The 24,163-nt window shown below is 59.2% G+C and overlaps 1 protein-coding gene across 4 annotated transcripts in view; it reads left to right on the top strand.

The window, feature by feature from the left end:
* CASZ1 (castor zinc finger 1) overlaps window positions 1-24,163 on the top strand; it is a 153,056-nt gene that overhangs the window by 96,266 nt on the left and 32,627 nt on the right. The window lies entirely within an intron of this gene.

Below are 24,163 nucleotides of genomic sequence, written 5' to 3'. Positions count from 1 at the left end.
GTGACTAATTTGATGCTTGTCATTGTGAAAGAACCGGGGGGAGAGAGGGAGCTGGGGGGCACCCAGAGAGAGGATTTAGGGGTTTTTTGTGGGGGTTTTTGTTCTCCGTGTTTTTTGAATGGCTCCGTGTTTTTTCTGTGTTTTTCTTTTCCCCAGCAAAAGATCTCTATGTGTCTGGCTGTGGGGTGTGTGTTTTTATTTTTTTAGTGGGGGGTGGTTGAGTTTTTGAAAGCAGCGTCCTGTTGGGAAAGGTGGTTAGTCTGGTTTCGGGGCGACTGTCTCAAGGTAAAGGAATTTAATTTATTTGGGACAAGGCTGTGTCGGATGATCAAGCTGCTTATTATGGCTAATGAGTATTTTTCACCTGAGAATCCGTGGGATGAGGCGGCTGTTATCAGTTCAAAGTGAGGGGCCCTGGACTCTCTCCCATCCCTCTTAGCCCTTGGGTCTGGGTTTTGGGGGGCCTAGCATGACGCCTAGGTTAGGGTTCCAGGTAGCATAGGGCTGGCCTGGAGCAGAGTTTATCCTGAGATTTGGGTGTTGTATTGGTTTTAATCTGATTTTGTTCAACATTTTTCTTCTCTTCCCATCTGAGGTTCCAGTCTGAATCCAGAGTGGGGTTTGCTTTTAAATTCCTCAGGCTTTCCAGTAGCCTCAGTATTAAAATGGAATTTTGACCAGGACCTTCAGGTCCTAGGCTGACAAATGCACTGTCTTTGTCCTAAATGTTTTTTAAGAAGGCGTCAGTGATAAACAAGTTGATAATTCCATTGAGCTTGATCTCTGAACCTCTTCCGTTTCATTTATAAAAGGAGGTATGCACTGCTGCTAGAGTCATGGTTTACGATGGCCCAAGTTCATGGCATTGCCCCTGGGGACCCATGAGCTGCCATTTGGCCTTCCAAAGTCGAAGGGGAGTTGGGCAGAGCGGATAGGAGGCAGCACTCCAGGGCTCAGGATGGGTGACGGGACCTGGCGGCTGGCCATGGGAAGGAGGAGGGTGTGTTTGTGGAGGAAGGATCTTTAAGACTACATCCCGCCAGGTGTGATCTTGGCACCTTTGATGTGGAGGTCCTCAGGACCTCTGTGCCCAGGAAGGGTGCTACACCCCCTGCTGGGCAAAGTGGTTAAGGTGTCTTAAGGCCACGGCTGCCACCCTGCCCCTCCCTGCCCTTCGCTGGCACAGAGAAGCCGCCCGCCCCCACCTCTAGTCAGGTGTCTCATCACTCCCTCTCAGGCCCCACCCCCTTTTTTCGGAAATGGGGCCCCCACCCATCCCAGCTAAGAAGCAGCCCTTCTAGATGGGCCCGTGGTAACAACACACCACCCCCTGCCTGGGACAGGCGGGCCTCCGCTTGTGGGCAAGCCGGTGGGACCCAGGATTACGCAGCTGGAAGTCAGGCCGTCCTTACCTTCCTCTTTGTAACCCAGATGCCACTTGGAGCTGGCGTCCATCCTCCTGCCCTCTGCCAGCCTGCTGGGGGGGCTTGACTCCAAAGCCCTTCTGTAGGGTGATCCCCACCTGGAGAGAGGGCCTCTGGGGCCTGCAGGTGGCAGAACCTCTTGTAGCATCTCTCTCGGCACGTGTTTCTCCCAGCACTCTAGGGACAGGCTCTGGAAGCTTTTCCTAGAAGTTACAAGGGCCCCTGAGGTCAGCTGGTCCCTCCCGTGGCTGGAGCAGGGCCCTCCCAGGAGGACCCAGGCCTGGACTCTGGCCACTCTGTGAGGGGAGGTCCAGGGTGTCAGCGTTCTGACTGTTTCCTGGAGGAGTCATCTGGTGATACCATCTCAGCCTTTTCTTTGAACTTGGAAGTTTCACTTAATCTCAGAACTTCAGAAGAAAAGCGCTTTTTCCCCTCTTCACTAAAAAAGGGAAGCAGGTGAGAACACTCTGAGGTCCCCTCTGAGCCTGTCTCTGAGCCAACTCCCTGCTCATCTTTTCTCAGCCTCTGGAATGTCCTTCTGGATGCAGCCAGGGACAGGGACCTTCTGGCCAGGGCTCCTTGCTGGTGTGGTACAGGGCCCTCTTCTGTGGGGGGCACCAGGGGCAGCTTCTGCCAAGGGCCTCTCTGGCACAGAACCAGGCTGGAGACCCAAGCCCCAAAGGGTTGCTGGCACCATGGACTCAGTAAGCACTGGAGTGGGGGTTCACATCGCCTCCAGCCCTGGACAGGTCCGGGTCCTGGAGCATTCAGTGATGGGAGAACCAGGGCCTCTCAGGAGGGGACAGCAGACCTCACACCCCTCAGGGGCCATGTGGACCCCTTTTCTTCCACCATAGTTCAGCCAAGGGCTGGATCAATCTGGACGTCTTTAGCAATAAAAAATGCCGATGTCGTCCTAATTCACCAGGCCCCGAGATGACAGCAAATTTACATTTTTTAATTAAACTAGCAGCCAGTTTTTATGAGAGGGGGTTGGGTTATGCAAATCAAATGGTTGTGTACGGAAGATTAGGAGAGTTTGGGAATAAATTCCACAAATGCTAATAAAAAAAAAAAGGAAAGAGAAAGAAAGAGAGGGAGGGAGGAGAGAGAGGAAGAGAGGACATAGTTCCATTAGGCCCTTTTAGAGTGATTTCCCTGGAGGAGGGAGCCGGGAGGGGGAGGGGAGGTGGGAGGAAGCTTTCAGACACAGGTACATCCAGGCTGCAGTTGGGAAGCTCCCCAGGATGCGGCTCCGCTAGGCTGATTCCTAGGCCCTGGGAAAAACTGGAGGCCAGGGCGGAAAATGGCCTTGAAGCAGCAGTAGAGGTCTGGGAAGCAGCTTGCCCTTGATTCTTGGGGATCTGGTTGTAAATTGCTCCACTCTCCCCAGAAGAAGGGGAGGGGCTGTCCAGCGCCAGAGCTGTCCCTCGGAGGATCCAGGGTAGGCTTTGCCAGGTAAAGGGCCAAATAGGCAACAGAGCAAGTTCAAAGGGGTGATCAGAGACCATAGGGCAGTGCCCACTCGGCACTGTGGCTGCAGCTGTGTTGTCGAGGTGGGTCTATGGGAGGAATCAGGGCTACTCACTGAGCCAGGCCTGCTTCTTTTCCCCTGGGATAAGCTCTGCTGGGGCTCCACGCCTGGACCCCCTTGCACTGCATGCGGACACATTGTATCCTGGTCCCGCCCTCTGCTTGGACAAAGCCGGAAACGTGGGGTCAAGGACACTGAGACAGGTTGGCTCGGGAGCTTGGTTCTTGAAGTGGGATGTGGCAGTGACCATGTGCTTCGAGGACATGCAGTCTCAAGGAAGGAGAAGAAAGGCTGCGGACCTTCCAGGCAGGATCTGACCCCTGAGCGCAAAGAATTTGGCTTCCCCAGCCCAGCCCCTGCTGCTTTGAGCGTCAGCACCCCCTCCAGACTCTCAGGACTTCTGCGAGCCCCTGGTTCAAGGCCAGGGCCTTGCCAGGAGTGGCGGCTTCTAGGAACCTTGCTGGCTCCGGTTACACCGCAGACCCGGTGCCTGCTGGGGCCCAGGAAGGTTCCCCGGCTGTTTCTGGAGGAAGAGGTTGCGTGGCAGGTTTGGGGCAGAGCAGGTTGTCCTCGATTTTCCTTCCTCAAGCCTTTACTTGGCCAGATACACCCACTCGACCCATCGAAGTGGGGCCAGGCCCTGCAGTCAGGCTGAGCACCGGTTTTGCCAGTCTGCTGCCGGGGGCAGGCGCTGCGGTGCCATCTTGGCAGGAAGGAGCAGTCAGAGCCAAGGACAGAATGGGCTGTCTCGGAAGGAGCACGTTTCCTGGTACCATTCAGACAGAGGCTGGCTGTGACGTTTGGAGGGACTTGGGCATCCGATGACCTTTAAGATCCCTAGTTCTCTGAGTCCAACCTGATTTCACCCAGAGGGTTCGATGGGGGGATCCTGGGGGAGGGGTCGAGTGGCCGACGCAAGAAGCTCAGGTTCAGGACCTTTTCTTTGGAAGAAAGCATTTGAGGCAGGCAGCTCTGGATTGTCAAGTGGCCCCTTGAACCAGCTCCGGCCTGAGTTATAAGGTGTCAGAGCAAAACTCTGGATAAAAGGCCTGGTGTTAGCCATTCTCTCCCGACAGGAGGCAGAGGCAGTGAGGGCAGGTCTGAAGGCTCCCCAGAGGGACCCCATCCCCAGCCCGTTTGCCTTGGGGACCAGCCAGGGGAATGGGCTCTTAGACCCTCCGGTCTAAGAGGGGCACTGGAGCCAGTTAGACCTCTCCGGGGCCTCGCCGTCACAGCTGGTGTTCCTCCATCCCCCACGGCCAGGGAATCTGGCTGAGTTGCAGCTTGGGTTTTTATGATGGAAAAATAAAAAACAGAGGCACCTTTGGAAGGCTGAGTCACGGCAGCAGCATCTCCTCATTAAAGCTGCTGCCCCTGGCTCAGGTCCCTGGGCAGGGGATGGGGTGGGGCCCAGACTCCTCCTCTTCCCGGACCCGCCAGGTTAGTGACGCGCCCGGCCCCTCCATCAGCCTCCTCCGCTGACTGGCCCCTCGTTCTTAGAATAGTCCGGCCGTTTCTTCCCCACCCCCGCTCCCCCACCCTAGACCCCAAGCCTTGTCCTTTACGCTGTCCTCCCTGAGCTGGTTTTTAAACCTTGTCTGGGAGTTCCCACCGTGGCTCAGCGGAACTAGTATCCATGAGGATGCAGGTTCGATCCCTGGCCTCGCTCAGTGGGTTCAGGATCTGGCATTGCTGTGAGCTATGGTGTAGGTTTCAGATACAGCTCGGATCTGGTGTGGCTGTGGCTGTGGCGTAGGCTGGTGGCCACAGCTCCAAGTCAACCCCTAACCTGGGAACCTCCCTATGCCGCAGGTACAGCCCTAAAAAGCAAAAAAATAAAAATAAACCCTGTCTCCCCTGGCTGCTGCCACACCTCCTCTGCTCCTCCTTTTCCTTCTCTTCCTCCTCATCTCCAGGGGGGAAGGAAGTGGCCCTGTAGTAATTACAGCCTGTGGGTCCCCGAGGCAAGCAGCAGCTGTTCCGGGGTAGCTGGGCCAGGGTACAGCAGGAGAAGGAAGGAGCTGGGAAGGAGGAGGAGGAGTGCTGCTGGCCCCCGTGTGCAGAGGAGCAGAGACAGCTTCCCTGGGATTGACTGGGAAAGGTGGCAGCTTGGTGGTCCAGCATTCACCCCCTCTGGCTGCCTGAGCGCAGCAGAGCGCCCTCATACCCCAGGTCCATGGGGCCATCTCCCCTGGAGGGGAAGGAAGGCCACACAGGTCGTGAGGGCCACAGGTCAGGGAGCCTTGGGGAGCACTCATTGCAGGAGCTGTGGAAACCAGGGCCACCTGGTCCTTCCCAGGTTTCCGGGGTCCGCCTGGCAGCAGGAGACAGGTATGTTTATCTGTTACTCCAGGCAGAGGATTGCTAAGGCCTAGAGCCCAGGGAGCTTTGTGAAAGAGTGGCCTTTGAACTTGATAAAGGATGGGAGGTATCGGGGACAGATGGAGATGGGCTGACGTGTTTCCTGCATCACGCATACCTTCTAGACTTCTTCCACCCTCGCGTGTGTGTGTGTCTCTCTCTCTCTCTCTCTCTCTCTCTCTCTCTCTCTCTCTCTCTCTCTCGCCTCGTACTCCTATTCCCCCACCTCCCTTCCCCCTGGAAGAGCAGAGCTCTTGCTTCCCACTGTGCAACCACAGCTTTCTGCCCCTTTTGGCCCAGGCCACCCAGCTCCCTAAAGCCAGGCCCTCCTGCCTACCTTCTTGCCCCTCCCCCTTGGCAGCCTCACACCCCGTTGGCCCTGGAAAGGGATAGAGATCAGAGGTTGGCTGGGGGCCCGCATCTCTGAGGCCTGGTTATGCCCACGATCTGGTGTGTCGGGGCGGCACTCAGACTTCAGTACCCTGCCTGGAGAGGCCCTGCTTTCCGCTGCTCCTGCTGTCCGCAGGGGCGACCATCGGAGTTAGCTCTGCATTCGCCTCTTCTCCCGGTGCGTGGTCCAGGTCTGGTCCAGCGCCTCCCACTGTTAGTGCTGGTGGAACTGATTGATTGTTGTGCCTCTTCGCCAAGTGCCTCCCGGCTTCTTGTGGGGGCAGCAGGAGGCAGGCGGGAAGCATTTGGCGGATGCCCTTGGGACCTGGGCTTTCGCTCCTTGAGAGCTTTCTACGGCCTGGTTTACAGGAAGGAGTGGGGCCAGCATTAGGGATGACATGAAGGGGGTGAGGAGGCATAAGGAGGAAGCTAGGCGGTGAATGAATGGTTGGCGGGAGGCCCCACGGTAGCTCCTAACCATGACTGTGGTTTGGGGCTGGGAGGGTCTTGGTGTGAAGTCAGACTTGGCACCTGCGGTCGGCTGCCCCGGAGGGGACAGGAGGGCAGTAGCCACCGGGTGGTCCGGGCCACTCCTCTTCTTCTCCTTGCCCGTCTCCATGTCCCCAGACCTTGCTGCAGCAGGTCCATCCTCTCTGAGTCTGTTCCCGGCCCCAGGACCCCTCCAGCTGGATGGCTGCAGTACAGGGACTGAGGCCAGAAAGAAGGCCTCTGCGGAAACGGGCCTAACTAGTATCCATGAGGACACAGGTTCGATCCCTGGTCTCGCTCAGTGGGTTAAGGATCTGATGTTGCCCTGAGCTGTGGCATAGGTCACAGATGGGCTTGGATCTGGTGTTGCCATGGCTGTGGCGTAGGCCAGCAGCTGCAGCTCAGTTTCGACCCCTAGCCTGGGAACTTCCATATGCCACAGGTGTGGCCCTAAAACTAAGAAAAAGAAAAAGAAGGGGCAGCGTGTACTGAAGCCCACCCCACATTGCCAGGGCCTCGGACCTCTGCATGATGTTTGGGCCGCTCCTGGGCCGGCTCAGGGGGTCTGTTCTGAGAGCGCCCCACAAGCCACCTCCCCGGGGCTCTTCTGGCCCCACAGTCTTGGCTGGCGTGATGGCACTGGCCCGTGGCTGTTGAGACCCCTTCAAAAAGTGAAGAGGGCCCTGTCTTGTTGCTTGCTGGCCTGAGGCTTTGCGGAAGCAGATTGGCCCAGGGGAGGAACAGACACATTATTTTTGGCTCCGCAGACCAGGGATTCCCAGAGGAAACCATGCTGAGTTGAGCTTTGGCCTACTCTGGCCTCTTCTTATAGGGCTTTCTCCGAGAACGAAGGGGCCCGGAGGGGGATATGCTGCCTGAGACCAAGAGATGCAGTCGATGGGGCGGGGGACTCGAGCGCAGTGAGAAAGCAAGAGACATCCAGGAAGCCAGCAGGCAGAGAAGTCTAGAACTTTGTGTCACCGGGGAATGCATCTTTTCCCTGGCGGTGATCGTCCTGTCCCTCTAGACCAGTGCTTTCCTCCTGGCCACCGTGTTAGCTCAGAGCTCAAGGCCCAAGGCCAGCCGGAAGGGCTGCCTGGGAGAGAGGGGAGCCTTGGGGGGCAGGTCAAGGGAGATTGGCAGGGTTCCACACCGCCCAGCAGGGGGCGCCCCTCTGTATCTGCCCCAGTGCCAGAGGAAGGGACATTGGTCCCAGGTCTGGTCCAAGCCTTCTGGCCATGGGGAGGGGGAGGAGGAGCCTCCCCTCCCCGCCCCCAGAGGTTCCTTGGCTGAGTTTGTTTTGCCAGGGTGACCTGTTTAATCATCTCATTTTCTGGTGGCCGTTTATTCCTCGTTTCCACGGTTACGGCCCCATTAAGGGGAGAAGCAATAAGGCAGCGAGTCAAACAGGTAATAAAAACATTAAAGCCCATGTGCACAGAGGGAGGGCGGGCGGGTGGGAAGGGGGCTCAGCGAGGTGAGACGGGCCAGGGAGAATCGGAGGTAAGAGGCCGCCCGGCCTCCTCCTCCAGAGGCCCCCGGGGAGCTCCCCATCCCCCGGCCTCTGGGTTGCGCCCTTTGGGGGCCAGGACCCGGCCCTGGCTTAGAACCATCCCCAGCCCTTGGTCCCCTGGCAACAGGCTGTATGTTGGGAGGTGAAACAGGAAGGAGAAAAGTGAGAGTGAGCGTGGCCGCCGCCTCCCCCAGGACGCTTGGCGTGGGACCTGCTCGTGGGCCTCACCTCACCCGCGCTTGGCGGGGGCGGGGGATGGTTTCTGACATTGTTTCCAGCCCTCGAACTTTTTTTTCTGCCAACTTTATCAGAAAGCATATTTGTGGTGAGTGCTGCTAACAGGGCCAGTCTGGTGAGTAAATATTCCTGGTGTGGACAGCCCTGCGACCTTGAGAGGCGAGAGTGTGACAGGGGAGCCAAGGGCGCCGAGGCCGAGGATGCCGGGTGGCCCCACAGGGCTTGGGTTGGTCCCCGGCAGCACGGTCCCTCTCGAGCCCGAGTGGCGCTTGGCTGGGGCTGAGCTGGGTGACCGTCCCATCGGGGCTGGGCCTGGAGCCCTTGGTGTTGCTCCCACGGAGGACCTGCTGGCAGAACCTGCCCCACCTCCCTCTCGGAACCGGAGGCTGAGAGCCAAGGCAGCCTCTGGCCCGGCCCCTCGGAGCCCAGAGCCACATGCCCTCCCCGGGGGAGCCTCCCCAGCAGCCCCGCCCTTGAGGTTGACAAGGGAGCAGACTGGGTCAGTGGGGCTGACCTGAGCGGGGAGGGAGGGGCCGGCCAGGAAAAGCAGGGTCGGGGAAGAGCCACAGCGCCTGTGGGTGCTCGCATCCCCTCCCCCGCCTGGAGCCGCCCGTCGGTGGCTCCGAGATCCACTCGGGGCCCCCCTGGCCAGGGAGGACCTCTTGCTATTTCTCCCTGATGACTCTCATCTTTTGTAAACTCACAGAGGTCTGTGTTTCCAGTTATTAATTTCAAAGTTGATTTCTGACTGGAGAGGAAGCAAGGCAGATCTGGAGACGGGGGGAACCCCTCCGGCTGGGAGCTCTGTCTTGGGAACGGGCCTAGATGAGTTAATATTCCGATCAAACAATTAAAAATAGAAAATGCTCCCGCGGCACCAGCTGCTGAGGCTTTTCAACAACTGTCACCAGTAGGTTCACGGGGCAGGTGGTGCTGGGGAGGCGTATTTCCACAAGCAGCAAATATCAGAGATAACGGTGTGCCCCCCACTTCCCTCCCAGGACCCAGGACCTTTGTTTGGGGGCCCCCAGGTCTCTCCAAACTCCCCTCCGGGGCTGGGAGCCGGGGGTCTGTGCAGCTTCAGGGCTGCCCTTCTCCCCCGCAGCGCCCGGCCACAGCGGTGAAGTCATTGCCAGATGCCTGGGTAATTGCTTTAAGAATCGAACTTAAAATAAGATGAAAACTTATATTCCTGGGGAAGGAGTAATTTCCCATCGAATAGTAAATTAATGAAAGGATTATACCAGGTGCCTGGCCCGGAGGCCATGCTCATCTGCTAAGTACAAGTGGTTTGGACAAGACAGTTCAAGGCCAGGGGGCACCCCGAACCTCAGGCCAGGCCCTGCTTCCTGGCTCCGCCAGGGCTCCACCGTGGCCTGCTGAGTTGGGGTCACGTGTTCCATGTGTGTGCTCAGGGTTCCTCTGTGACGGGGCCCAGCTTGTCATTTTTATTTATTTATTTATTTTTGTCTTTTTGCCTTTTCTAGGGCCACTCCCACAGCATATGGAGGTTCCTAGGCTAGGGGTCTAATTGGAGCCATAGCCACCGGCCTACGCCACAGCCACAGCAATGCGGGATCGGAGCCGCGTCTGCAACCCACACCACAGCTCACGGCAACGCCAGATCCTTAACCCACTGAGCAAGGCCAGGGATCGAACCCACAACCTCATGGTTCCTAGTCGGATTCGTTAACCACTGCGCCACGACAGGGACTCCCGGGGCCCAGCTTTTCAAATCCCCGAGGTAGAGATGTGACCTTGCAGGGCACAAGAAGGCCCCGTGTCATCAGTTCACTCAGGAAGATGGAGCTTCTCTTGTCACCCGAGAGGGAGGGGTTTCGGGAGCAGTTTCCAGCTGTCACACCATGTAGTCAGCCACGTTGGGACCACCAGCCTGGTTTGCCCAGGATCAAAAAGACCTATGCCCCGTGAAGCCCCTCAGCGCTGGGAGCAGGAGGATGGGCTGATGGATACAGCCCCTCCTTCGGGATCCTGGACGGCCCAAGCCCCTGAACTAGAATAGTCTCCGTCCAGAGGGGTTACTGGTTCTACTGGAAACCCGCCCGTCTCCATCTGCTGCGTCCAGCCAGGGGTGCGTGGGTCCAAGCGGGTCTGTACACATGCCTCTCCAGGCGGGACAGGGCACTGCCTGAGTCTCTGCCGGGCACAGGAAAGGTCCTGCAGCTGCAGCGCCCCTGCTCCCCCCCAACACTGAGCCCTCTCCCCCTTGTAGAGAACAGGGTGCAACGTGCAGAATCATGACGACCAAACCCCATGAGTGTAGTCCGTGCCTTTTCCGGGAGATTCTGGACACACACCCCGCTCTCATCTCTCCTCGTCACTTCCCTTCTGAAGACACAGGAAGCTGTCTTTTCTCACAAGTGGGGAAACAGAAGGCCCAGAGACATTATTGACCTGTTTCCAAACGCAGGGAGATAGACCCAGAGTGGGGGCTTCCTTCTCACGGGGAAGAGGGCATCCCTGGGGACCTTTCCAATGGCAGCATGGAGTGGAGGACACGCTGGGTTCTGGATATGGACGGCGCTGCCTGGCCCACATCCCCAGCATCCCTGGGCCCCACCTGTACCCCACCTGTAACACAGGGACCCATCCCCAGGCCTCCCCTGCAAGGTCCAGTGCAATTGTTGATGCAGATGCATTTTGAGCCTTTCAGAGGAAGCATCCTCTAAAAGCATTCATTATTGCCCATCTCCTGAGCAAGGATGCTCCCCTCTGTTTGCAGGGACAGATCGAAGGGGAGTTGAAACACCTTCTGACTTGTTTCTGTTGAAATGGGGATGAACAGACGGGACGAGGGTTCTTTAGGAAGGAGGTCTCAGTGAACGGGCATCCTCCCAGGAGATAGGGGCGTGGATGCAGACTTGTCGCGTGTGCTTCTATGTAAGCATGGATTTTGCTGGAGAGGAAGACAGGGACATGGGAGACCCTTGAAACTCAGCTCATCACTGGCCTTCATTGCTTCTAGAAGTAACAGGTCTCCCTTGGGAACTGGGCGGGAGCAACTTGCGGCTTGGCAGACAGCCGCCCCTGCATGGGGTTTGAGCCCAGGGGCTGCGTTGAGCTCCCGTAGGTGTGATCTGAGAGGACCCAGCCCCTTGCCTAGTGTTAAGCCCACACTGCTTTCAGGGGTAGGGAGCAGCCAGGTGTTTTCAGGATGCCTGGTGCTGCCTGCGTAGCCTCTTCCACCCTCCTACCCCCGAGGAAGGAATCATGGGGCCGTAGGACTGAGAATGCCTCGTCTAAACAACCTAGCAAAGCATGTTCCGAGAGAGCGCCAAGCCAGAGCCACAGATGGTGTGATTCCTGGATTGAAACTGGAAGGATGGTGGCTTTGAATGCTAGATGTTATGTGGCAGTTGCTATTCAGGCGGACAGATTGGTGAGTCCCAGGCTGTAGGGATCCGAGCGGGCCCTCTTTGATCTGGTCTTACACCCAGGGTGGGGGGACAGGAGTGGCTTGGGCGGAACGGCAGGCACAAGGGGGAGCAGGAAGGTAGCCAGCCTGGGAGCACCCTGGCGCCGGTCCCTCAATACGAAGCATCCCCAGCCGAAGGTCCTAGCCCCTGGCCAGGACCACACGGGCCCCTCCCCCGGCCGCCTGGAAGGAAGGGTCACTTCGGGGCTCTGGGCAGCCTTCAGCTGGACGGTGAGTGGAGCTCCTCCCTCGAGACCCAGAGGCAGGGCCAGGAAGGAGGTGGGGATGCTTTCTGCTTCCGGGTCCCTGGGGGGCCCAGGGGCAGATTGAGACAGGCTCCTTGCAGGGAAGGTGTTAACAAACAGCAGGTGATTAAACATGACAAGCGGTGACATTTCTGTGCAGGGTTCTCAGTCCCGGCAATGCCAAGAATGAAGCTATAAAGCCTGACATTTTGTGTTATGCACTGAGAGGTTTTTAATAGACCTCTCTCCCTCTTCTCCAGTCAACTTCTCTTTCCCTCCTGCACCTCCCCACCCCGTTATCCCCGCTGCCCCCACGTCAGCCTCCCGCCGCCTCCCGTCAGGCCTGGCCTCCAGGAGCCTCTCCCCTTCCCTCACCCGCAGGGCACTGGGCGGCGGCAGCGGCAGCGGGGCCAGGCGTTCCGCTGCCCTCCAGAGTCTGTCCCTTTGCTTTGATCTCTCCTGTTGCCCTGTGTGTCCCCGCCCCCCCATCCTTCACTCCCTCACCTCCTTATTTTGGGTCCTGATCTCACAGCCTCGCCCTTTGCTGCGGCTGTCCCAGTTGTCCGCCACGGCAGGTGGCCGTCCCCGTGCCCTCTGTGTGTTAATCACATTTTCAGACAGACTTGATAGTGGGTGTAGGGAGATCGAGGGGCTTGGGATGGGATTTTTCTCCATCTTTTTTTTCGATTTCCTTTTCTCCTTTTTGGGACAGTGACAAGAGTAGAGCGAGAGAATCACACTGTACTACAAACAGTTGCTGGATTTATTCAGCAAGGGCCTGGCCGGCAACAGTTGTTCCTCTCCCAGAGAAATGTGGGAACAACTGGGGCCTCTTTTGTTCTCCAGGCAGAGCCCTGTGAAGGGCATTTGGAGGTGAGCCCGAGGCTCAAGAGGGCCACAGACCCAAGAGAAGGGGTTTCAGCCTCAGTCCCGCCCAAGGAGTCCCCACCCTCCCAGGTAGGAAAGGCCCTGGAGCCACAGGGCTTGGTACAGAAGTCAGGCCACACCCCCGAGCCCAGCTCTTCCGCTAGTGAACTTGAGAAGCACTTCGTTCTCTGTTAGTAAAGATTTATCGGGTCAGGCGCTGGGCTTGAAGGGTGGTCCCGTCCCACTGCTAGATCTCGCAGTCGAGCAAGACAGAGGGTTGTTAGCACAGTTATTACAGAAGGGCTGTCTAAAGGAGCAGGGCGCGACGAAAGGACAGAGGAAGGGGGCCCTGCAGTTTGGGAGGCTTCCCGGAAGAAGTGAAATTTCAGCCAGGACCCCTGAGGGATGGATGCCCAGGAGCAGGGGTAGCCAGGCCCAAGTTGAAGGAGGAAGTGGGGGTGAGCGGCAGGTGCCCCCTGCTCCACAGGGGCTGGCTGGCAGCTGGAGATGGATGGGGAGCTCACTCACCCTGCTGTGGCTGTGCCCCTTCGAGCTCTGGGCAACTGACCCAGAACCTGCTCTTCCAACCACCCTTCTACCAACTCGACCTGTCTGTGCCAGGCGTGCGTCAGGGGCAGAGTCGGGGTTTGGCTCAGCTCTGCCCCAGGGGGAGGGACAGCAACCAGGAAGTCAAGTGCCATCAACGACTGGGGCTGCTCCTGCCCCTCCTGGTCCCCTCTGCCAATGACTCACTGAAGAGGGGGCAGGAGAGAGGATGCAGACTTGCCCAGAGGGTGGGGTGGCTGGAGGAGCAGGAGCCCAGGGGAGTCACACCCCACCCCCGCCCCTGCCACCTTATGCACCTGCCACCCTCCCAGGCACAGCCGGGGCTGGACACCAGGGAGCCCTCCTAGGACTCATAGTTGGCCTCACCTCTGCACCCTCAGTGGTGTGGAGGCTGCTTTGGTGCTGGTGTGTCTTCCCCATTAAAACCTCAGCTCCCCAGTACCTGAAACCATTCTCCCTGGGTCCCTAGGGCCAGCGGGGACCGTGCCCGTAGGTACTTGGGAGATATTGGAGAAACTCAACCGACCCAGGAAGAGGAGGACTTGAGTTTAACCATGAGTCCAAGTCCTGCCAGGAGCCTGCAGACCAACCCTGGGTCCCTGGTGTCCAGGAAGACTGGCTTCTGAGGCCCAGGTTCAGCTACCTCTCCCCACGCCAGAGTCCTTCAGCCTTTGCCATGGGGCAGCCCTAAAGCCTGCTCGCGGGAGGGACCTCACCAATCCTTTAGGATGCTTCCAGCCGTCAGGCCTGGGACACCCTGCCTGCATCCGGGTTCCCTGAGGAGGACCTATTTGGCTTCCTGTCCCCATAAAGGGTCCAGGGCTGGATTCAGCCATAACTCCCCTTCGCTACCCCATCCTGGGCCTGCCTTTCTGCCAGGTTTGGCCTGGGTCCCACATGCTAGCCCTCGTCATCCAATTTCCACAGTCTAGAAAGGGCCCTTGGCAGCTCAGAGGGCGGGGGGGGGGGGGCCGAAAGGGGAGGCGAGGGGAGTCCCAGAGCGAGGACTTGGCCCTCTGCCCCTGTAGATCCGGAGCCAGGTTTTCCTGTAATCCCCACATCCTGTTGCAGATCCTTAATCAGCTGGAGCCCAGGTTGGGCCGACCCATGGCGACACTCAGGGCTGTAGCGTGGAAATCCTGAAGTGGAGCTTCCGGAGTTGAGGTTGGGGGCTGTGAGGAGGAGGCAGGCGGAGGGGGGAGAAGGGAGCCAGTGCAGGCACAGGATGCGGACAGCACCCAGACCTGCCACCCACCTGACCCAGGCCAGGGCTGGAGGAGCAGAGCAGCTGTTGCAGGCTGGGAACGGGGATACAGGAGGGTGAACAGGGGCCCACACGAGGGCCCCCCAAGAGCGCCAGGGTCTGGGGGAGCTGCTCCAGACAGCCCGTCCTGGAGTCGCTCTGAGAGTGGGCGAGGACTCCAGCCAGGAAACAGCGGAGTGGTGACCCTGGGTGCCGTTGGTTCCAGGGGTCTTTGCCGGCCAGGGTGAAGTCCCAAGGCCAGAAGTGGTCCTGCCCCGCTGGGAGCTCTGCTTCGTGAGGAGGGAGGAGGCAGAGGGCCCAGGAGACCCGTCTGCCTGTCTGCCCGGGTTTGGGAGCAGCAGGGGCCCCTCAGCAGGGAAACAGGATCCCAGGATGGGCCATCCTTTCGAGGGAACAGCTGACCCGCAGCCCAGCCTAGTGGTGCAGCCCTGGCATGGGTCAGGGGAGGAGTTGGGGGCCAGGGAAGGTGTACCCTCCTAGACCCAAGGAGAGGGACGGAGGAGGTAAGGGGGGATGCCCGGGCCCGAGAAGGCCATGGAGCAGAAGCCAGGAGCGGGCTGGCTGACTGGCAGCGGGCGGGCAGACGGGCGTCTGTCCTGCCAGGGGCCCAGGCTGGCTGTGCAGACAGCCTCTTTTCTATATGGAAATGAAGAATTTAGGCTAATGGAGCTCAACCATCTCTAATTTTGCGATGGCAGGAGGATTTTGATTGAAAGTAATTAAGCAAGCTAGCTGTAAAATTAATTAAAGCAAAAGGGGGGGATTTTTTATTGGATTGGATAGCGATATAGCGTCTGTCAGGCGGGGGACGGATGGGGGTGACCTGAATCCTCTGCCCTCCCCCCTCCCACTCGGGACGTTTATGTCACTTTAATCTCCTTACAGCGGCTGCTGTGCATTTGTTTGAAATAATCAAGGAAATATGGTCAGAAATTGTCAGCTTTCAGATCTAATTTACCTGACGGCCCCTGCGCGAGCCGGCATGGCCCAGGGAGCGAGCGCGCGTGAGCGGGTGGGGGAGCCCGAGTGGGCGCAGAGGACACGGGGCTGTCCGTCCCCCTCCCCCGGCCCCCGGCCCCCTCTGAGGGCACAGAAGGTGCTTCCCGGCCTGCGGGCACCTCCCTGGCACCAGCCCCAATCCCCACCCACCTGCTGCCTCCCCCTTGAGCTGTAACCAGCTTTGGGTTTAGGGACGATAGGATCAGAGAGGTGACGGTAATTCCTTACTCCAGATGGCTGACAACTGCTAAACCCCTCCACCAGGGCCGCAGTTTTAAAAATACTCCTAAATTAGTCCCCTCATGTCCTCGTCATTGGCCTCATTGGCAAGGGGATTGTGGAGATGGGCTGTAGGGAGGGTGGGGTGACAGTGTCATCCAGACCACCCCTGTGCCACCTGCTGCCATCCCCCCCCCCCGACTTCTCTCCAGGGACTGCTTTAAGGCTGGGCTCCCCTGCCCAGGGCCCTTTCTCCCAGCCCCCTCCCCTCCTTCCGGAATGACACTCACCCTGTTTCCCTTTCATAATAAACACAGCTCACAGGTGTCAGGGGTGGGGGTGGGAGCTTCAGCCCCTGAAGGAGGAAGCTCCTCCCCCGACCCTTGAGCTCAAATCCCTGTGCCACACGGTCACCTGCCCAAATCCTACCCGTTTCCAGTGGATAAGCCTGGTTGTAGAGCCGTGTGCCTCTGGTGCTTTCCTGGGAGTCGAGCCTGAGTTCCAGACCCTGGACTCTAGGGGTGCTGGTTCCGAGCCACTGGAGGTCCTTCGCCAGGCAGGCCAGTGTGGGGCTTAGGGAACCCTTATGGTATTTGGGGCTGATGGGCTCTAGTCTCCAAGGGCTACAGAAGATCCCCCCTTAAAACACGAGCGTAGAACAGTTTGATCTGCTGATCACCAGAGGGCCCAGACCAGGAACTGGGTCTCTGGGTTTGTTTGGTCCTGCCAAGAAGGTGATCCGGGCTTTGCCACAGGTCTCTCTGCCTCTTGGGCCTCAGACCCCTTCCAATTCTAAAGTTCTGTGCAAATCTAGGCCAGCCTCTGCCCTGAGAGCCGCCACCTTTTCTGGCCCCAGAGCTCCTTGCCAGGCCCCGGGGGGCAGGGGAGAAGGTGGGGGCTTCTAGAAACAGAGCAGCTTAGGAAGCGCAGCCTGCTCCCAGTTTGCCCACCTTAGAGCGAGCCTGTCCGAAGGCCTCTGTCTCCACCTGTCCTTCCAGGGGCCCTATCTCCTGCCAGTCCTCCCCCTAACCCCCAGCACACCTTCCCTGCCCCTCTTCCAAGCTGTGGCGCTGAGTGCAGTGTCAGCCTCCTCCAGCATTGAGGGGGGGTTGAGCTCCCGCCCCTCCAGCCTGGCTCCTGAGTAGAGCTGCTGGGGGCTTGGGGAGCCTTGCCTGCCCCCTTCTCGAGCTCTCTCAGTGTGACCCTCTGCTCCACTGCAAGTCAGGGAGGGGAGCCCCAAAGAACTCTGCCTGGGAGGGCAGGAAAGGAAAGCCACCGGCTCTTCTCCACGTCTTTGGGGTAACATTCTCTGTGCCCCAAGCTTAGGCAGCACTGAGGTCCTTGGGGCCTCGTGCACTTCCCTACCTGCAAGGGCCTTGGTGAGAGGCAGTAGCATGGCCAGGCACCCTGGAGGCCCAGCCAGAGCGAGTTCCGGTCCTTTGTGCCCCCCAGCCGCCCAGGAACCAGGTCCCAGGAGACACGAAGTAGAGAGAGCCCCTGGCCTCAGCCCAGCGTCTCACTCCATGCATGGCATGCAGCTGCGCAGCTCAGCCCCTGCAGCCAGGAGACTGGGCCCGGGCTGGTCCAGGCTGCCGATGGCAGGCCCCAAGGTGGAGGGAGGGTGCAGCAGAGCTAGGATCCTGGGCAGGGTGGCGCACCGAGGCCCGAGGGAGGTGGAGAAGGCCAAGAGCAGGCAGGAGAGTGTGGTCGTGGTCCGGTTGCTGTCCTCACGTAGGACCCTTTGCGCTGCCTTGGTGGGGAGAATCTGAGTGGAGGATGCTCGCCTGGAAAACCGCTCATGACTAGTGCTCCGCAGAAGGCAAGAACACTGATCTCCAGAAGCTGTCTTTGGAGAGGAAGGACAGGCGTGGGCAGCGGGCAGTGAGGGCAGCAAGACTGGCCAGGGGTGCTGGAGTTTAAGGTCAGAGGACGGCCCCAGGAGGCTACCCCACTGGCATAGCCTGCCACAGCCGGGGCCCAGGGGGTCTGGGAGAAGGAAGGAGTGAGAGGGCAGCTTGGGGAACTGGTAAGCCTGGGGCCAGCCCATCACCTGGCTGGCATGAGATAACACGCATGCCTGTGGCTACTAAGGGCTCCTGCTGTCCCTTCTTCCCCCGCTCCCAAGGCTTTGAGGGAAAAGTGCTGGGCTTGCTGACCTTGTCCAGGTGAAGCCCCTCCTCTCCCCGAGGCTCCTCCCTCTTTCTCTGTTTCCCACACCCAGCCAGGGATCTGAGCCTCTAACTAGAACTTGTGCAGGGAGAACAGGGGTGGGGGAAGTTCCCCTTGTGGCTCAGTGGTAACGAACCTGACTAGTAATATGAGGACATGTGTTTGATCCCTGGCCCCGCTCAGTGGGTTAAGGATCCACCTTTGCCTTGAGCTGTGGGGTAGGCCGCAGACGCGGCTTGGATCCCAAGTTGCTTTGGCTATAGCATCGACCAGCAGCTGCAGCTCTGATTCAACCCCTTGCCTGGGAACTTCCATATGCCGCAGGTACAGCCCTAAAAAGACAAAAATGAAAAAATAAAAAAATAAAGAACTGGAGAGGCAGAGGATACCTGGCCTGGCCTGCTCGCTGTGGGGTGCCCTGGCCTTAGGCTCCTTTGCAAATGAGGGCTCCACCAGTTAAGACTCCACCTTGGCCTAGTGAGCTGGGGGCTTTCTCCCTTGAGGAACTGGTCTGTCCCCACCAGAGGGTGGAGAGGAAACCTTTTCCCCGGGGTCCTTTCTTATGCTTGGTGGGGGCTGTTGGCTTCAGGAGAATTCTCAGGGGTGTCACACTGCATCACCCCTGCCCTAAGAGCAGCGAGAGGTCCCTACACGCAGCATGGCCCAGGTCCAGCCCCAGGAATCATTAACTGCAGGGTCTGGCAATGCCCATGGTACCAGAGTACTGGACGCCTCCCCTGGTCAGGTCCCTGCCGGAGTGGCTGCATGTGACCAGGACACTGGGCTCCCAGAAAGCACCTGGAGCCAAGCAGGGCTCTGGCATCGCAAAGCCTCCGCCAGCTGGCTCGGCGGATTTCCTGCCAGTGTCCTCTCCTGCTCCCACTGTGCCCCCTCTGCTTCTCCAGATCTCAGTGGGACTGGTGGCCCTGCCCAGACCCCACAAGGGCCTCCTGACCGCTCCTCTCCTCCCTCTGGTCTGCCCTCGCTTTCTCACCCTTTAGGCCTGGCGTCTCTCTGGCCCAACCTGGCCCCGGCCTCCGTCCCCCTGCTTCACAGTCGCGTTTTGCTGCCAGCGCAGGGCACTGAAAAACTGCTGGCACTGCCAAAAACCCTGTGTGCGCTATGACTCCCCAAACATCCCTTTATTTTTATTGTTCTGTTAATTACTGTTTAAACTTTAATAAGTCACTTCGTCAGGAGGGGGGACCTGCCGTGAGCTTTTCTGTGCAAACACGGGCCCGGGAGTGACTCGGGTGTAATATAACCCTTTATGCGATGTGGGAATGTTTAGATTGTAACAGAAACTTGTTATTTTAATGACAGTTGGGGGGGGGCACTGAGCACCAAAGAGGAGGAGGGTGGGCACAGCCCAGCTCTGCTTGTATCCCCACTGAGGGCTGGGGGTGGCCGGGCCACACCAGGGCTGCTCCCTTGCTGATTCTGCTGAGGGTCTAGGACACCATGGGGCCCCTCCTGGGCTGCCCGTGGTCAGGCTCCCCCAGAGGGAGTGATGCCTCATGAAGGAGGCCCAGGGGCTCCAGAGTAGGAGAGCCCAAGGAGGAAGTTGGGCTTTAGGGGGCCGGGGGAGCAGGAGGACTCAGAGGGTTCCTGGATCCCTGGGCAAAGGCAGGGCTGGGCACGGCTGGACTCTGCTCTGACTGCACCTGCCCTTCCCGCCCCCGAGGTGGGGACCCTGTCCACAGTCACCACCCAGGACGGCGGCAGGCACCAGGACACACGGCTGTGTGCCAGACGTGCCACCCCGTGTCACCGCTTCCACGAGCCTGCATCTCAGGTGAGGATGCTGATGTCCAGGACAGAAACTTAGCTTGTTTAAAGCGGCAGGCTTTTAAGAGGGGTCACGTTTCTAACGTCAGTTCGTTCAATTTAGAAGCTGCCGAAGTCCCGGTGCCCAGGTGGGTCGCAGAGGGCTGAAGATGGGTGGCGCCCGCACTGGGGACCAGGACCATCCCCCTCGGCCCCTCCTCCTTTTCCCCGCCCAGGAGGAGGGCCTGCGGGGTGAAGAGGACACGGAAATAAGGATTGTCCCCAGGTCTGCACACAGGCCACGTGCCCTCTGCCTCCCAAGGCGTGGCTCCATCGCGGAGTCAGGGGCTCGAGTCCAGGTGATGGTGGCTGGTGCCACTGAGCCTTTACCCCCAGAGGCACTCCTGCCCCCGGCCCACTTCTAGAGCCTTCGGTCTCCTGCAGGGACCCCAGGCCGTCTGGGCTCAGTTTCCTACTTCATCTTCATCTGGTCCCTCTGTCTGTCCACCCATCCGCAGAGCTGAGCTTCTCTCCGCAACAGCACTGCACGGCCCATAGCCCTGTGCTTGCCCGGCTGCGGTCAGCCCCGCTCCCGGGGCTCCGTCTGGTCCCTCCTCTCCCCCTGTGGCTGCCTCCCCCGAGGGCCCCTCCCAGCCCCCTTGCGGGCCAAGGCCCGAGGTTCAGGGTCCGGCTCTCCCACAGACTGGAAGCGGCAGCAGCCCCCAGATGGCGGCTGCAGCGGCGTGGGCCGCGAATCGCTGAGGTTTTCCTTTTCCGAGCAGCGCGTTTCCCTAAATTGTCTTTGACTGCGTGCATGGGTAATGAAAGTTTATGCCCTTGTTAGAAGGACAGGCGGCCAGTTCCAGTTAGAACTGGGGCCCTCTCCCGGCTGCCCCCCCCCCGCCCCCTCCCCTGCAGGAGAGCGCGCGGGAGCACGAGTGTGTGTGCACGCACCCCCTCCCCGGTGGATGAGAAGGCTGTTAGGGGAAGGCAGAGGGGATGGGAGGGAAAAAAGAAAAAAAAATTTCCATATTTGTGTAAGTTGCTTTAAAAGCATTTTATCATGTCATAAAAAAGGGAAAGTACTCTCAGAAATTGATCCTCTCCGCCAGCCCATTGGACAGAAGGACGTTGGGTTGTTAATGGCCATCCTGCTCCAGGGTGGCTTATTAAAAAATTTATACATAAATGCTTAAAATTGCATAAATTATTTAAAAAAAACCAACAAAGTAAGCAATGTGAATTCCCCCTTTTCCTCCCCTTCGCTCAGGCCCCCTTCTGCGTCCCCCCTTTCCCAGCCCCTCGGTGTGGTCCTCCGGGTCCCGGCCCTGTCCCCTCCTTAGGGCATCCCCCCTACCCCGTACCCGCCCTGGGGTGGGGGGGGCGGTTCTCCACTTCCCACCACACCCCCAGCACCGCCCGCCCTGCCCTCCTCCGGGGCTTCCCTGCCTCACCCGCAAATTAACGCAACAGCCAGCCCACCACCAAACACTCGCATGCACACGCACTAATAAAAACACCGCTAAGAATGCCCCACATCACGGAATTAAATATTAAGGCCGGAGGAGGCGGACGTGGAGCGGGGCTGCCGCCACCGTCTCCCAACTTGGAGCTGATGAGTGTGTCTCTCGCAGGCGTGGAATGTCACCCACACATCCCGGAGACTGGAGTGGGGAGTTTTATGATGGTTTTTCATTGATTTGTTTCCCCAGCGCAGCTGCCGACCTCTATTGAGGGACAAACATAATCAGCACTGACGCAAATTAGATGGTTATTCGTTTTGAAAATTGACAGAAAAACAATAAAAAAGATGAAATGCTCCCAAATCAATAGATATAATGAAATTCAAATAATCCGAGAGATGAGGTCTCCATGGCAACTGATAATGTGGAAAAGAAAACAATTTAATAAAGGACAGACACACTTTGAAAACAGATTGGGCCCGGGGAGGGGGCGGGCGGGCGGGCGGAGGGCTGAGCGCGGGCTGGCGAGTGAAGGATCACTGTCCGTCCCAAGGACACCCGCCATAATTAAGCGAGGCTTTCGGCCCCAGAAAGTGCAGATTCAGGTTTTAATACACAAAATTATTTCAGGAGCAGTGAATCGGAAAGTCGTTTGTAATGACCTTCCTGAGAGGCCCGGGCGCAGGGCATGTTGGAGGCTGGGCGGCCGGGCCGGCTGAGTTATGGCATATTTGTGTTTTTATAGTGCGGAGGGGAGGGGGCGGGGGGAGGGGGGGAGAAGGTTAAACAGTATTTACAGCTCAGTTGTTTTCAGAGAGGAAAGAGAGATAGAGTTCATGGGGAGATGCAGCGGGCAGGCGGGCGGGTGAGCCGGGGAGGCCTGTGGGCGAGGTGGCAGAGGAGGTGGGCCTGCGCCGGCCCCCCCCACCTCCCGCCTGGCCTGGCCTTGGGGACCCACCCAGGAGGCCAGGAGAGACCGAGGGATGCCCGGGAGGGCCCCCCTCCCCTGCCCCCATTCCCAGCGGGGCCTCCTAGGTCTGGGGCCTCTCTGGGGACAGGGTGGGAGCCTGCGTCCCAGCTCTGTGCCCGTCCAGCCCCACCTGCTCAGGGAGAAGGTGACGCATTCCTGAGGCCTGGCGGCTACCTCCCCTGGGCACCTTCCAGGACTCTGCACAGCGGCCGGTCCGTCCTTTGGGTGGCGCTGTCCTTCTTGGGTCCGGTGCCGTGTCTGGGGCGTGCCCAGCCTTGGGTAGGTGGCCAAGGACCTGCCAGTGGTCTGCAGCTGGCCGCCTCCCCGTCCCCTGGAACTAGGGCTTCCCCTCCCTGCCTCGGGCACACAAAGGGGGAAAGCTCGGTCCTGCGGGGGGTTGGCACGGGTGGGGGGGGTGGCACAGAAGGGGAGGGGGCTGGGGGGGGGCTCTGCAGCCCTTCGGAGCCACTCACCTGGGCAGCGCAGCTCAGGCACTGAGAGCCCAGCCTTGGGGGCCCCCCAGAGGCTCCCCTCCCTCAGACCGTGTCCCCTTTGAGCTTCAGGAGCCGTGTCTGTGCGTTATTACCATGGCCGCGCGCAGCCCTGCCAGGTTCCGGGCCACTCTGCGTGTGCACATGTGAATATGACTGTACCAATACAGAGATGCTCGAGTGTGTGTGTGTGTGTGTGTGTGCCCACACGCTCTGTGTGTGTGCCGTGTGTGTGTCTGTGTGTGTTTTAAATCTCCCCTGGGTGGTAACTCTTTTTTTTCTCCCCTTCCTGTTTGGCTGTGACCTGGGGGAGATTGATAGCCAGCCTGCGCTGTGGATGCTAACAGTTCCCCTGATTTATAGAGTTACTTACGCTAAGTGAGGCCACTTAGACGCGTCTGGATAGTAAACCTTTTAACTGGACTAAAAAATCATAATAAATAAATAAACAAAGGGGGGCAAGTAGAGCCTAGTGGCCGGACCCCCCCCACTTCCCAACTTGGGGCTGTTGGGGCTCAGGGGACCCCAACAGCTGAGAGCCCTGGGGAGCAGTGGCCTCTCCTCCCACCCGCCAAAGCTCAGAGGCCCTTCTCTTCCGAGCAAGAGGTGGGATTGGGCCCCAGCGGGAGGGACATCCTCCAGGGGACAGGTCTTGGCTGGAGATGGGCTGTGGGGTGGGGGGAGGGAGGAGGGATGGGGGAGGCCTGAGGGAGCTCGTGGGGAAGCAGGGCCAGGAGCAGGTGTCTCTGGGGACCTTCCCCTGCTTCCCAGACTCGCCACTCCTGTGGCACCAAGACTTTTCACCGCAGTGAGTGCACGTGCAGTGACTTGAACGTCTGCCTGGTGGTCTGAGTTGAACAGTCCATGATGGCAGGAACCAGGACAGTCCACTTGCTTGTGTCACATCCTCAGAATTCAGCCCAGGGCCTGGCCTGTGGAAGCATCTCAGAGTGTTTGTTGAATGAATGTAGGCACAGCGCTCTGGCACTGGGGCTTATGGCCTGTCAAGTTCAAGTTCTTGGGGGGCGGGGGAAGGGGAGGCTCCGACACTGCTGCCACCGTCCTAGCTGGGAGGCTATGGGGGGCCAGTGCGGGGTCTCAGACGGTGAGACCTCCAAGCCCATTGGGGATCTGGCTCTGGCTCGGACTCGGGGTGACCGTGACAGTTGACCGCCTCGCCGGGCTCTGTTCTGTCGTCTGGAAAAAGGGACAGGACGGTGGCCGTGTGGGGTTACTGGGGCATCACTGACGTGATGCTCTGAGTTGCTCAGCACTGTCCCCAGCACAGGGGAGGCGTGCAGAGGGTGCCAGCTGCCGTATTGCCCTCGGCAGCGTGGGCCAGGGTGGCCACCAGCGTGGCCCAGGGGTGCCCACGGCCTCCGAGCCGCCTGGCAGCAGGCGGGTGGGCCCTGGACCACCACCCCCGCCCGAGGGGACGGGTGCCTGGCCCCTGCCTCACCAGTTCTTGATATACAGCGGGCATTAGGCCGCCCAAAGGGGACACTGCATCCTTAGGAAGAAATATGTCCTCATTTTTCTTAAACACCGTTTCCACTGAGTGAAATGTTTAGAAGGGACGCGCGGGGAGAACTTTATTTCCTACCAGGGAGTTCGGAGCCACCAGGCAGAGCCCATAAAGCACCCGGAGCCTGGTAGCTGACAGGCCGCCCGGCTCCGAAACGCATTACTCACCGGTGGGGAGGGGCTGCCAGGCCTGCCCAGCCCTCGGGGACTAACCCCCACCCTCAAGACAGGACA

The sequence above is a fragment of the Phacochoerus africanus genome, chromosome 8 (genome assembly GCF_016906955.1).
Source record: "Phacochoerus africanus isolate WHEZ1 chromosome 8, ROS_Pafr_v1, whole genome shotgun sequence".
NCBI classification, from domain to species: domain Eukaryota; kingdom Metazoa; phylum Chordata; class Mammalia; order Artiodactyla; family Suidae; genus Phacochoerus; species Phacochoerus africanus.
This window is presented reverse-complemented; position numbering and strand designations above follow the sequence as displayed.